Raw genomic sequence first — 13,207 nt, forward strand, 5'->3', positions numbered from 1 at the left:
GCAAAAAAAATACTGAGATTGCATTTCAAAAAACTCTTTAAATGAGCTATAAACATATATGCTTAATTTTGCCAAATTTTGATTTCAAGTTTACCTCTTTAAATTTCTATGTTATTATTAATATAAAAGGCTTCAATGAGCAGTGGGCTTGTTAAAACCCTGGTATTTTCATTAGGCAGCTAAGTGATTAGGGCAAATCATTTCACCTGCTGGGCTTTGGTTTTCTTCAACTGTTAAGTGGGGATAGTCATGTTGAACTAATCTAAATCAGGAGTTTCATCAGGGTACAATGAGGTATAATAGATGAAAGAACTTAGAAAAAGATTTTAACCTATATGTAAATTATTATAATTTAAAATTACACATTCTTTTTATATTTATTGAATTAGAAAATATTTCATAATTAATGACCAGTTATGGAAAACTTTCAGGACACATTTTTTGTACTCATGATTAACTGAATTTATCTATTAATTGTCTTCATTGCAGTGTCTCTATAGTGAAAATTATTACAACTGTGGATTTACTAACACAGAGGTGTTAGTAATATCTCATTTGGTTGGCTAAGACATTGGTGAGATAGTCATCATAGCTGAGAACACTGATGGATTTTTGTCAATCCAAACATATGAGCAGAAAAAGAATTTGTGAATATATTGCATATGCAATGAGAGTGAAATAAAATTAAAGTGAGGATGAATACAAAAGCCTGGGGTAGGAAGGGCTAACATGTGACATGTATATAACTACTCCTTCCTTTCCTCATCTAACTGCCCATCAACATACAGAAATCATCACAGTCTTTTACCATGGGCTTGAATGGAGCTTCACAATCATCTCCAACCTAGGACTCAGGTAGTCATTACCACTTGAACACAATGGCACATGAGACGAAACAGAATAGTTATTTTCACCCTAGGACATCAAGGCAGATTTGGAATGAGGAAGACAGAATTATTGTTTAAAATAGTATCATTGTATTTCTGTAAATCTGCATCAATGAAATATATTTTGAGCACTATGACAGTACGTAGATAGTTAATCATATTTAAAGGATAAATTGTTAAGGGAAAAATAATGCACAGCATTTTATACTAGATAGCGTCAAATACACTTCCATATATACCAACACACTGTCTGGTACATGGCAGATAATCAAATACTTATCTGTTGAATGAACAAAATGATACTGTAATTAGGCTCCAAAAACTGCTTTGAATCAAATAACTTTGGACATGGCACACTTAGAGCTAATGGCAGTGAAATATTTGTCTTTCCTAAGTTATTGTATCCCTAGTCCCTAGCACAGAGCCTGGCAAAAAGTAGCCACTCAATGTCCCTTGAATGAGTAGAGGAACAGCATCACTTACCCATTAAGCAAGGGAAATAATATTTCTGAAATAAAATTTAGGGTGTGCAGGCAACAAATCATCCCTTAATTGTGAGTCATCTTTGAAATAAAGATGACATAGCATTTTTTGTTACATTTTAAAACTATCACTTTCATTAACAATTGTTGCCATTTAGATTTGTCTGTTAAGTACTGTGATCCTGAAGCAATGAGATTTCAAAGACAAAACAGGAACAGGAATACTGGTGATTAAGTGAAAAGAGATGATTTAAGTAATCAGCCCAGCACAAGGTTGAGAGGCGAATACAAAAGAGGAAGAAACAGTCTCTGCGTTTAAACTTAAATTCAAGTTAAGGAGATAGGATTTTTCATATGGGAAACAAGTTTAAAATATACTCTATCAAGTTTTAGGTTGTGTCTAAAAAAATCTCTTGGAACTGGAAGAATTGCCTATTTAAAACTTTTGTGTACAGGGCCAAAAGATAAGTCTTACTGATTATATATACAATATATCACGATCAACTAGCTTTTGTGTTAGTTCCAAGATAATTTATATGTAAAATTAAATGGCAGGGTAAAAAAGGGAACCGGGCAAATTAGGCAGAGAAGCAGCATACTGCAACACTGTAAAGTGGCCATAACTAAATATGAACTATGCCAAGAAGGAAAGGATGGTCAATAAATGTCAGATGAGAGATGAAACCAAGGAGAGTGGGAGGAAAATGAGAAAAGGCCAAAGAAGAAAGTAGAAACTAACTTTAAGAGACGCTTCACTGACTTCAGGGATACAGAAATTGAAGGGGTTCTTAGAGATCGTCACTCTGATCCAGTTTCCTCAATTTATGTATAAGCAAGCTGAGGTCCACAGAGGTTAAATGACTTGCCCCAGGCCCACCTAGAAGGCATAGATCCAAGGCTTCTGAAAGACAGTGCATCACCTCTGTACCACACTACTGCACACCATGAGGTCAGCAGCAAGACTGCAAGGATTTTTTAACACAATTTTCTGAATGATTGAAATAGTAGTCCAAATAATATACAACTAATTTTGGGGGGTTTATTATAGCATAGATATACTGAGTAATTTATCATTCACATTCACTTTATAGTTATTTTGTGACAAATTTCCTAATCATTTAGAATTGAGTTATTAAGAATCTAATTTAAGAATCAAGTTCTGTGTTTACCTAAGATTGATTTTTTTATATAAAATTGAAAACATTTGCATCAAATAAAATGTAGATTTTATTTAATATGCCTCAAGTCAGATGCAAATCACCTTAATAGAGGGCACTGCTTGAATTACAGCTTGGTATGTCATTAAATATAATACTCGGGTCTTTGAAAAAATGAGTCAAACAATAAATGGTGATCAACAAACCAAATCACAGTTACCTAGTGACCCAAAAACTTGCTTAAAGAGGAGTACAGTTGAATAAAGCTTGAAGAACAATAATGCATACTAACTTTAGTCATTATAAATCTTACAGGCATTCTTCATTCTAAGTAAGTTTAATATAATAGTTGATATATTAGGTAAATATTTATTAAATAAAGGCTCAGAACTTGGGGAGTTTTCAGGCTGGAATTCATTGTACTATATAAAGGTTCCTGGCCAGGCGCCATGGCTCACTCCTGTAATCCCAGCACTTCGGGAGACTGAGGCAGGCGGATTATCTGAGGTCAGGAGTTTGAGACTAGCCTAGCCCAACATGGTGAAACCCCGTCTCTACTAAAAATACAAAATTAGCCAGGCATGGTGGTGGGCGCCTGTAATCCCAGTTATTCAGGAGGCTGAAGCAGGAGAATCACTTGAACCCAGGAGGTGGAGGTTGCAGTGAACCGAGATCATGCCACTGCACTCCAGCCTGGGCAACAAGAGCGAAACTGTCTCAAAAAAAGGTTCCTACTGGCAAAATATTAGTGTCCAGCTTAGGTTAGAAGCTGTAAATTGAGGGGAGGTTAAGTTCGGGCATCACGTGCTCTGACCAACGCATGACATTAAATAAACTTCTGTGATTTCGGGGTGATATGGTGATCAGTGAGGAAAGATCTTAAACAGCGAGGGGAACACTGAAAACAAAAAAAGGTAATTGCCTGGAACATTACTGAATCAGCTGCAACACAACACCTTCACTAAATCTTTTCAACTCAAGGAGTATTTTTTCCCCCAGAAAATATTTCTAATTATATAATGGAAATCAAAGAAAAAATGAGATTCAGTAATACCAATATGTTGCAGCAGATCATTAAAAAAATCTGAATTAGGCCGGGTGCGGTGGCTCAAGCCTGTAATCCCAGCACTTTGGGAGGCCGAGACGGGTGGATCACGAGGTCAGGAGATCGACTATCTTGGCTAACAGGATCGAGCCATCCTGGCTAACACGGTGAAACCCCGTCTCTACTAAAAAATACAAAAAAAACTAGCCGGGCGAGGTGGCGGGCGCCTGTAGTCCCAGATACTCGGGAGGCTGAGGCAGGAGAATGGCTTGGACCCGGGAGGCGGAGCTTGCAGTGAGCTGAGATCCGGCCACTGCACTCCAGCCTGGGAGACAGAGCGAGACTCCGTCTCAAAAAAAAAATAAAAAAAATAAAAAAAATCTGAATTATTTCAGATTATGGAATTATTTAAAATGGTTCAATACAAATAGCATTTGTGTGAAAAACTCATAAGGTAGCATTGATATAAATTGTTAAATTCATGAAACCAAGACTTAGTTATCATTATCCAAGAGTCATGATCAATCAGTTTTTGTGCTAGCTCTAAAATAATTTAGGCTAAGAAAAGAGAGACTTTTTTCCCTATGGGAAGATCATAAGCAGCATACTCATAATTATAGCATTTTTGGTTATTTAGATGTATATTGCTTATAAGACTTTAAGCTTTTATTCATTTCTTTAAAAATTTTAATAACAGAGGAAGAGAAACATTTCAAAAGAAAAACTTTTACAGAATAAGAGTTTAAAAAATGTATTGCTCAGGTTGAGTATTTTCTTACTGCCAAAGATTTTGAAAATAACATTTGAAACAGTTCATTTGCAGAAAAATACATTTTTATTTTTTACCTATTTCCCCCAAATTGTGTTTCTAATAAGGTTGTTTAAAGGTAAACAGTTTTATACTGAATAAACAAAGATTATGAAATCATTTAGTAAACATTAATTTGTCAACTTCCAGAAAAACTTCCAATCTACTACTTACGTTATAATGTGTTATGGTAAAACAGTCTTAGAATGTACACAGGAAAAAGCCAAGGAAATTCTAGGATTTAAGCCTAATTGTCCCGGTAACTCTAGCCTTAAACCTTCAACAAACAAATAAAATAACAAACCAGCCAGGAAGCATAAAGTGAGTTCCATAGGTCTCAAGAGGAATAAAGGCTTACCTCCCACTGTACATCAGTGGAAACGCTTCCAGGATAAAATACCTTCACTCAAAGATTATAAGCATATCTTATCTTAATACAAGCACAATTGCTTTGTAATTGTAAATCTTTTTGTATGTGAGAATTCTAACAATACAGGAGATAAGGTTTATACTTGGAGAGCTAAATAGCAATAACTGTAAACCCATTATGGATGGGAGAAGGGTTAAGAAAATATCTTGCTTAAAGAAAAGGCTGAGAAGAAAGTGTAATGGTAGTTGCCAGGCTTGGGGGAAAGGAAGATGGGGAGTTGTTTAATGGATATAGCTTTTCAGTTTTGGAGGACAAAAAAGTTCTGGAGATTGGTTGCATGACAAGGTGAATACACTGAACGCTATTGAACACAACATTACTGAACCCTTAGAAATGGTTAAGATGGTACATTTTATGCTATGCATTTTTTTTTTTACCACAACTGAAAACAAACAAACAAACAAACAAACAAACAAACACGCAACCACCAGAAGTGAGGCATTCAAAGACTGACTAGATGGACTAAGGCAATTTTTTTCGACTCCTGATAAATAATAGGTTTATACTGTATATATATTTTAAAAAAAGAGGCTGAGAAATGTCATTTGAGACTTACAGGGTCAACTTTTGAGACTGAAAGACCAGTCGCCTGGCTCTAGAGACGCTGAATGTTTGGTTGTGAAATCCAGGGAGTATGAAACCAGTGGACTGATGTCAAGTAAGATCAGATAGACAGAATGTGAGTTTACGAGGCGGGTGAGAAACTGGCATTTCCAGGAATCACTGCCCAGAAAGCTGGCCAATACGATAGTATACAAAATCTTAAACACCTGGATTTATGCAGTTAGCTTCTCTGTGTTTAAAGTGAGCCCTGGCCGGGTGCAGTGCCTGACGCCTGTAATCCCAACACTTTGGGAGGCTGAGGTGGGAGAAATGCTTGAGCCCAGGACTTTAACACCAGCTGGGGCAACATAAAGAGATGCTGTCACTACAAAAAATAAAAAAAATTAGCCAGGCATGGTGGCATGCACCTGTGGTCCCAGCTACTCAGGAGGTTGAGGCAGGAGAATGGCGTGATCCCGGGAAGGGGAGCTTGCAGTGAGATTGCGTCACTGCACTCCAGCCGGGGGATAGAGCGAGACTCCATCTCAAAAAACAAACAAACAAACAAACAAACAACAACAAAAACAAACAAGCAAACCAAGGCTGGTCGTGGTAGCTCACACCTGTAATTCCAGCACTTGGGAGGCCAAGGCGGGCAGGTCACCTGAGGCTAGGAGTCTGAGACCAGCCTGGCCAACATGGTGAAACCCTGTCTCTCAAAAATACAAAAATTAGCGAGGCATGGTGGCACATGCCTGTAGTCCCAGCCACTCAGGAGGCCAAGGCATGAGAATCACTTAAACCTGGGAGGGTGGCCGGGCGCGGTGGCTCAAGCCTGTAATCCCAGCACTTTGGGAGGCCGAGACGGGCGGATCACGAGGTCAGGAGATCGAGACCATCCTGGCTAACATGGTGAAACCCCGCCTCTACTAAAAAATACAAAAAACTAGCCGGGCGAGGTGGCGGGCGCCTGTAGACCCAGCTACTCGGCAGGCTGAGGCAGGAGAATGGCGTAAACCCGGGAGGCGGAGCTTGCAGTGAGCTGAGATCCAGCCACTGCACTCCAGCCTGGGCGACAGAGCCAGACTCCGTCTCAAAAAAAAAAAAAAAAAAAAAAAAAAAAAAAAAAAAAAAAAAAAAACCTGGGAGGTGGAGGTTGCAGTGAGCTGAGATCGCACCACTGCACCCCAGCCTGAGCAACAGAGTGAGTCTCTGTCTCAAAAATAAATAAATAAATACGCAGATAAATAAATACATAAAATAAAGTGAGCCCCAGATACTACTTATTAATATTGTAACCAAAAAATCATCATCCCATGGTGTTATGACTGAGAGTATTTAAAATTTAAGCAATTTCTGTTGGAAAAATGATATGGAAGAAAGAATGCAAGTCTAACAAGAAACAAACAAAAAAAGAATGCAAGTCCACAGTCTAAGTCAATGACAAAGAGGGGCTTCCAGACCACTTGTATCAGAATGAGTAAGACAACGAAAAATGCCAATTTCTGAACCCCTCTCTTGAACCAATCAAATCAGAATATCCGAGGATGGGGACCAAACCTATATTTTTATTTAATACACCTGCACACTAATATTTGAGAATCACTGGACTAAATCTTAAAGGATGCAACTGCTGTCATCTTAATGGGGGGTCAGAACTTATTAGAAGCAAATGTAGAGTTTAATACTTAAGAGTGTCTTTGATGACATCATCATGGCCATCATTCTAGTTTCTCAGAGGCATAGTGGAGATGCTCTGCTCTTTTAAAGGAGAGATGATCAAAAGAAAAAAAGAAAAAAGGAAAGAGATTTCAAACAATCTCTTTCACATATTAGAAGAGACACATTCCAGGTGAGTCACATGGTAGTTTTGTGCTGCAACTGCCAGCTATCTGGCTAAGCTAGAAATTTTTAGAGCTACAATGAGAACTTTCACGTCTCTAAAGCAGGAATGACAAATAGCAAATACTTGGCATGAATGCTGTTTTTTCCCTCTCCCTGTAGATACGAACACAGCACTTTAGGGCAGCCAATCAATTGTAGATACAAGCGAGATGAAACCAATTTGCCACTACTTCTCGAGGGACAAGAAAAAGGTGAATAGGATTGGGATCTCTTTTAAAATTTTTTACATATATGTAAAAAATTGTATATATATGCATGTGCAATATATATGCTTAACATATATTACACATACTCTCTATAAGAGAGACTATATATCCATATCTATTATATATAACATGTATGTAATATTTATGTGGAGGACTAAAATTTGCTTAGCCAAATATTTAGAAATGTGCAATATAGTTTATAGATGTTTGTGTGATAACATCTAAACCACTCAGATCTCTCCATAAAAGCTACTATTTGCCCACTTGAAATCTGGAAATGTTACAGTATCACAAGAAAGCACAGATGATTAGAAGAAGTAACAAGAAAAAAGTGGACAGTATCGAGTTTCATATTAATTCACAAGGTCCTGAATTGAGATATGATTGCGTTTGTAGCAATAACGAACTTACTTGGAAACTTGTTGTTTAAAACAAAAAATTTAAGATGAAATTAGCAAACGATGTTGCTTCTTTCCAACTGAATTGAGCAGTGCAAGAAAAAATGCAGAAAGATATTACAGATGTTTCGACTTTTAAACAGAATTTAATCTGAATTTGTATAAAGAAAAAATTTGATAATATCCAATAATTTGGTTTTCCAATTTACCCTACTGCCTCTTATGTCTTTCTAAATAAATCTATAGCAGGTACTTTTGAAATAGCACTACAAATACTAAATTTATTCCTTCATACAATCTTTTTTGAAAAAAGACTGAAAGTGAAAAGTTTCTTTGAAAATTATAAAAGGTAAACTTAATCTTGCAGAATAAATTTCATAAATACTATTTAACTAGTCATGTAATTAATAAAGTTCATGAAAATTTAAAACCTAGTTCTTACATTGTTCTGCAATAACAAAGGATGGGAAGAAGGACTTTTTTCTTTATATGTTTTCACAATAATATTAGAAAATTTGAAATCACACTTCTTTATCCAAACCAGTAAATCAACAGAAGGCCCTGAAGGCAAAAGTTCCAATGATTATTTCCAATAAATTCTGAATCCCTTGGAGTGGAGAAGAATCTTTGAGCCATAACAATTCACCTTTTCTGATTTTTTAATTCCCTTTATACATCCCACATTCAGTGCGTGCCTAGTCTCTACCTTAAATAATTCCAGGAGCAGAGAAGTCACGCAATCCTTAAAGTTTGCCCTAATGTTGAGCTGAAGTCTACTATAAATTTATTCTGCCTGAAGCCTACTCAAAGTATAATTCTAACACTTAATTTTTTTAATCTAAAATGTATCTTGTAGCCATAATACAAATGAATAGAGAAGTCTTAAAAAAGTTACATTACCTATAATGATCCATTTGAGTTTGTGACTATCTCTGTTATGTCAGCAGTTAGTTAATCATTTTCACAATTAGGAACTAATTCAGTGTTCTGGAGTGCTAATCATTCAAAGGTAGTAGCTGTTAAGAGAAGTCAATGAACTTGCAGAACTGCCAAATGTCTACGTATGAATTAATTTAATACTTCAATAGGATGTAATCCACTAGAATGATAGCATTAAGGTTTATATATAGTTATAGATATTATATAGATTTCAATACAAAATATGGTTTAATTATTGGGAGGCCGAGGTGGGCGGATCATGAGGTCAGGAGATCGAGACCATCCTGGCTAACATGGTGAAACCCCATCTCTACTAAAAAATAGAAAAAATTAGCTGGGCGTGGTGGTGGGCGCCTGTAGTCCCAGCTACTTGGGAGGCTGAGGCAGGAGAATTGCATAAACCCGGGAGGTGCAGCTTGCAGTGAGCCAAAATTGTACCACTGCACTCCAGCCTGGGCGACACAGCGAGACCCCATCTCAAAAAAATATGGTTTTATTAATTTTGATCAACATATTAATTATAGTACAGAATATCTACAAGGTTGGCAAGCATAGAATAAATTATTTAAAAATATGTTAGTTATAGAAAGTGGGCTCAATGAGTGTTCAGGTGAAACACCTCTAATTTTTTTTCTTTTTTGATAGGGAGTCTTGCTCTGTTGCCCAGGCTGGAGTGCAGTGGGGCAATCTTGGCTCACTGCAACCTCCGCCTCCTGGGTTCAAGTGATTCTCTTGCCTTAGCCTCCGGAGTAGCTGGAATTACAGGAGCCTGCCTACATGCCTGGCTAATTTTTGTATTTTAGTAGAGATGGGGTTTCACTATGTAGGTCAAACTGATCTCGAACTGCTGACCTCACATGATCTGCTTGCCTCCACTTCCTAACATGTTGGGATTACAGGCGTGAGCCACTGGGCCCAGCCAATGTCTCTAATTTTAAGGCAATGAGTTCAATTGTTAATCTAAAGAAAAGTACTGTAGGCCGGGGGTGGTGGCTCATGCCTGTAATCCCACCTCTTTGGGAGGCCAAAGCGGGCAGATCACCTGAGGTCAGGAGTTCGAGACCAGCCTGGCCAACATGGCAAAACCCTGTTTCTACTAACAATACAAAAATTAGCTGGGAGTGGTGGCACACGCCTGTAATCCCAGCTACTCAGGAGGCTGAGGCCGGAGAATTGCTTGAACCTGGGAGGCAGAGATTGCAGACAAAAAAAGGTACTGTAAACACACTACAGTATATAGTTCCTCCATTCTATACGTACAGAGAGGATACATGAAGATGGTAAAAACACTACATGCTTTTAGAGGAAATTAGTATATTTCTCACCATTTATATATCTTAAGACATAATCAGCATTTTAAGCTCTAGCCTTTAAATTCTGTTTACTTAGCTTATTCTAGTAATTATGAACCATTTGAGCTACATGATGTATGTTGCAAAATGGAAAACTAAGGGACTAAATTAATTCCAAGATCTTTCAAGTCCTAATATTTAATAGTCATTAAACTTGTATTAATAATTCTTAAGTAGATAAATTGTTCACTTTGCTTTACCAAGATTTATATACCATAATTACATAATAAATTAAAAATATGCATCAGTCTCCATATATTTAAAAGCTGAGCTTTTCACATGAGGTTTCATAACTGTTAATTCCTATCTGATTTCTCTCAAGATAGCTGTTGAAAAATGAGAGGGAATCAGAAAGGTTATTAAAAAGACAAGAAAATAATTTTTTCCAAAACCATGGTCAACTTATTTAAAAAGTTGCTTGTTTCAAGATTTGTAAGCTTGTCAAGGCAGAAGGAGTAGCTCTCAGAGTCTCCTCTTTCTACCCAGATACCCTAGTTGTTTTGACTGAGTTTTTCCATCACTATCTTTTGTAGCTAAGGTAAAAATCTCATCAGCTAAGAGCAATGTGGTTCTTAGAGTGCGGTCCCCCGAGATCATAGCATCCACTCTCCTCAGGACTGTTAGAATTTCACATTCTTGGTCTTCTCCCCACCCTACCAGTCCTACTGAATAGAAACTCTGAGCTGGGGCCAGCAATCTGTGGTTTAACAAACCATTGAGGTGATTTGTATTCACACTGAAGTTTGAAAATTAGTGCCCTATAGTAATGGGGAAAAATATGTATCTGTAAATGGAGCAATTATCTGTTTATTCCACTGGAATTAAGAGAAAGAGGAGGAAATTTGGTAATTAAATATGAAAATGAGAGGAATGATGTAGGGAGGACTATGGCAGGAAAAGTTGTGAGACATCAATAAGATGGCAGGAAAAAGTTGTAAGAAATCAATAAAACTTCCAAAAATACTGGTAAGATTTATTTTGAAACTAAGATAACCAGTTGTTTTTGGTTCATGAAAATGAAATTGTAGACCCATGGTGAATAGTAATTTGCCTCCTCTCTGCCCCTAGGGATGAGACTGTGAAGCTCTTCCACATTCTTGTGATCTGATCCCTTTAAAAAGTTATGACATTTATTGGAAATAGTTGATCAGAATTAGAGGTTTTATCTGTAAACTAAGGATCAAATAACTTGTATGTATTAGCACCAACTTTAACCAACGGAATCCTCACATAAGCCAAGCGTCTCTTTGGTGAGACTAGTCCCACATACAGGGGGATGGTTTTGGATAAAATAATTCCTAGTAAGCTGAGGCAGATGTATAGTGGCGACCGGGGACAGACTGTGCTTTATTAGAGTTGGAAGGATCAGCTTCATAGGAAGTCTGAAAGGCAGTTTGGCCTAACTGAATGGGCACAATCTGGCTTTGGTGTAAATTTGCGTTCAAATACATTAATTCTGAAATTCCGAACCAGTTTAAAAACCTCTGGAAAATCATATGAAAATGAAAATGGGGATGATAATAGGGTTGTTATAAGGATTAGGAATAGCAGTTATAAGGGGCCCAGCTATGTCTAGTATACAGTGGGTGGTCAATAAGTAATAGTTATTACTACTAATAAATCTTAATCGACTCTTCCTTTTCTTACCACCTTCTCTATTAAAATGGTCATGGTGAAGCTTCTCTAGGGACCAAATTCATTTCATTTCTTTTCTTTTTTTTTTTTGAGATGGTATTGAAGCTTCTCTAGGGACCAAATTCATTTCATTTCTTTTCTTTTTTTTTTGAGATGGTATCTCACTCTGTTGCTCAGGCGGGAGTGCAGTGGTGCCATCTCAGCTCACTGCAACCTCCGCCTCCTGGGTTCAAGTGATTCTCCTGTCTCAGCCTTCTGAGTAGCTGGGTTTACAGGAGTGTACCACCAAGCCTGGCTAATTTTGGTATTTTTAGTAGAGAAGGGGTTTCACCATGTTGGTCAGGCTGATCTTGAACTCCTGACCTCAAGTGATCCACCCGCATTGGCCTCCCAAAGTGCTGAGATTACAGGCATGAGCCACCACGCTCAGCCTAAATTCATTTCTGAAATTACCTGTCAATCACGCTAGTAAAAAATATTTTTCTGAAGATGCACTGTGTGTTGAAAAGTTGGAGTAACTGACCTTTCAGTTCATGTCATCCCGAGTCAAATCGGTTTTCTATTCATCTTAAACTCTTATATAGAAACATGGCAAGAGTGTGGAGAATAGTTCAGTGAAGTAGTAGCCCTTCTTTCTTAGAGTCTATAGATCTAGCTCACAGGGAAATTTCTAGATTTTCAAAGAGCAGCTCTGGTCTCTATTGTTTTCAATTGTCTTCTGAACAAATAAATAGGATGGAGTGGGTCCATGTGATAGTGAACGAAATTAATGCCTTTACCCACTTTCAATAGGGTACAGTGTGCAGGAGGGAAGAAGGAAAGAGGATTATAATGAATGGAATTTTAGAATTCTATTTTTACAACTGTATAACATGAGATGCCCTTTTTGGCACATTTACTAAGCAGCAAAAGATTTTGTTCTATTGAAATTCTAGACTGACAAATCACTGGAATAAATCACATTCATAGTTTGAAGAACCTAGAAATAAAATACAGTAGTCTCTGAAGTAAATTAGCAAATGATAAGGAATGTTGAGAATTTAGGTGTCTGTATATATCTTTATTCTTATTCCTACATCATTTTTCTATGGTTCTGTTGTTTTATTTTGCTCAGTAGTTTTGGCACATAGGTGAGTTCTTTTGGTAAAGTTGCTTAGAATATCTGATGGGAAGCTGAGGAAAGTTTCTACAAAATGGCACTTTTGTAGAAAGTATTCTCTCAAATTCCACTTAGATTTCAAACACCACTGAAAAAGAAGCAATCAAGGATTTAGAATGTATCTGCTATTTTGAGGAGAGGGAGGAGAAAAGACAGAAAACATTTTCTAACAACAGCCAATTCATTCTATAGAATTTGTTGAAAACAGACCAACCAAATTGCTATTTTGAACCATCACCAGGGCAAAGATTAGTTATCATA

General features: G+C 37.1%; 1 protein-coding gene and 1 long non-coding RNA gene across 2 annotated transcripts in view; both read right to left on the reverse strand.

Moving 5' to 3' along the window:
• PURG (purine rich element binding protein G) overlaps window positions 1-13,207 on the reverse strand; it is a 38,075-nt gene that overhangs the window by 14,758 nt on the left and 10,110 nt on the right. The gene's annotated exons all lie outside the window — the stretch shown is intronic.
• On the reverse strand, window positions 955-10,350 carry LOC140712187 (uncharacterized). The gene is made up of 2 exons (XR_012093673.1): window positions 6,495-10,350; window positions 955-6,155 (listed from the first exon to the last, which is right to left on the reverse strand). It is a non-coding gene; the product is annotated as an uncharacterized lncRNA (long non-coding RNA).

This window comes from Chlorocebus sabaeus, chromosome 8, assembly GCF_047675955.1.
Source record: "Chlorocebus sabaeus isolate Y175 chromosome 8, mChlSab1.0.hap1, whole genome shotgun sequence".
Classification (NCBI taxonomy): Eukaryota; Metazoa; Chordata; class Mammalia; order Primates; family Cercopithecidae; genus Chlorocebus; species Chlorocebus sabaeus.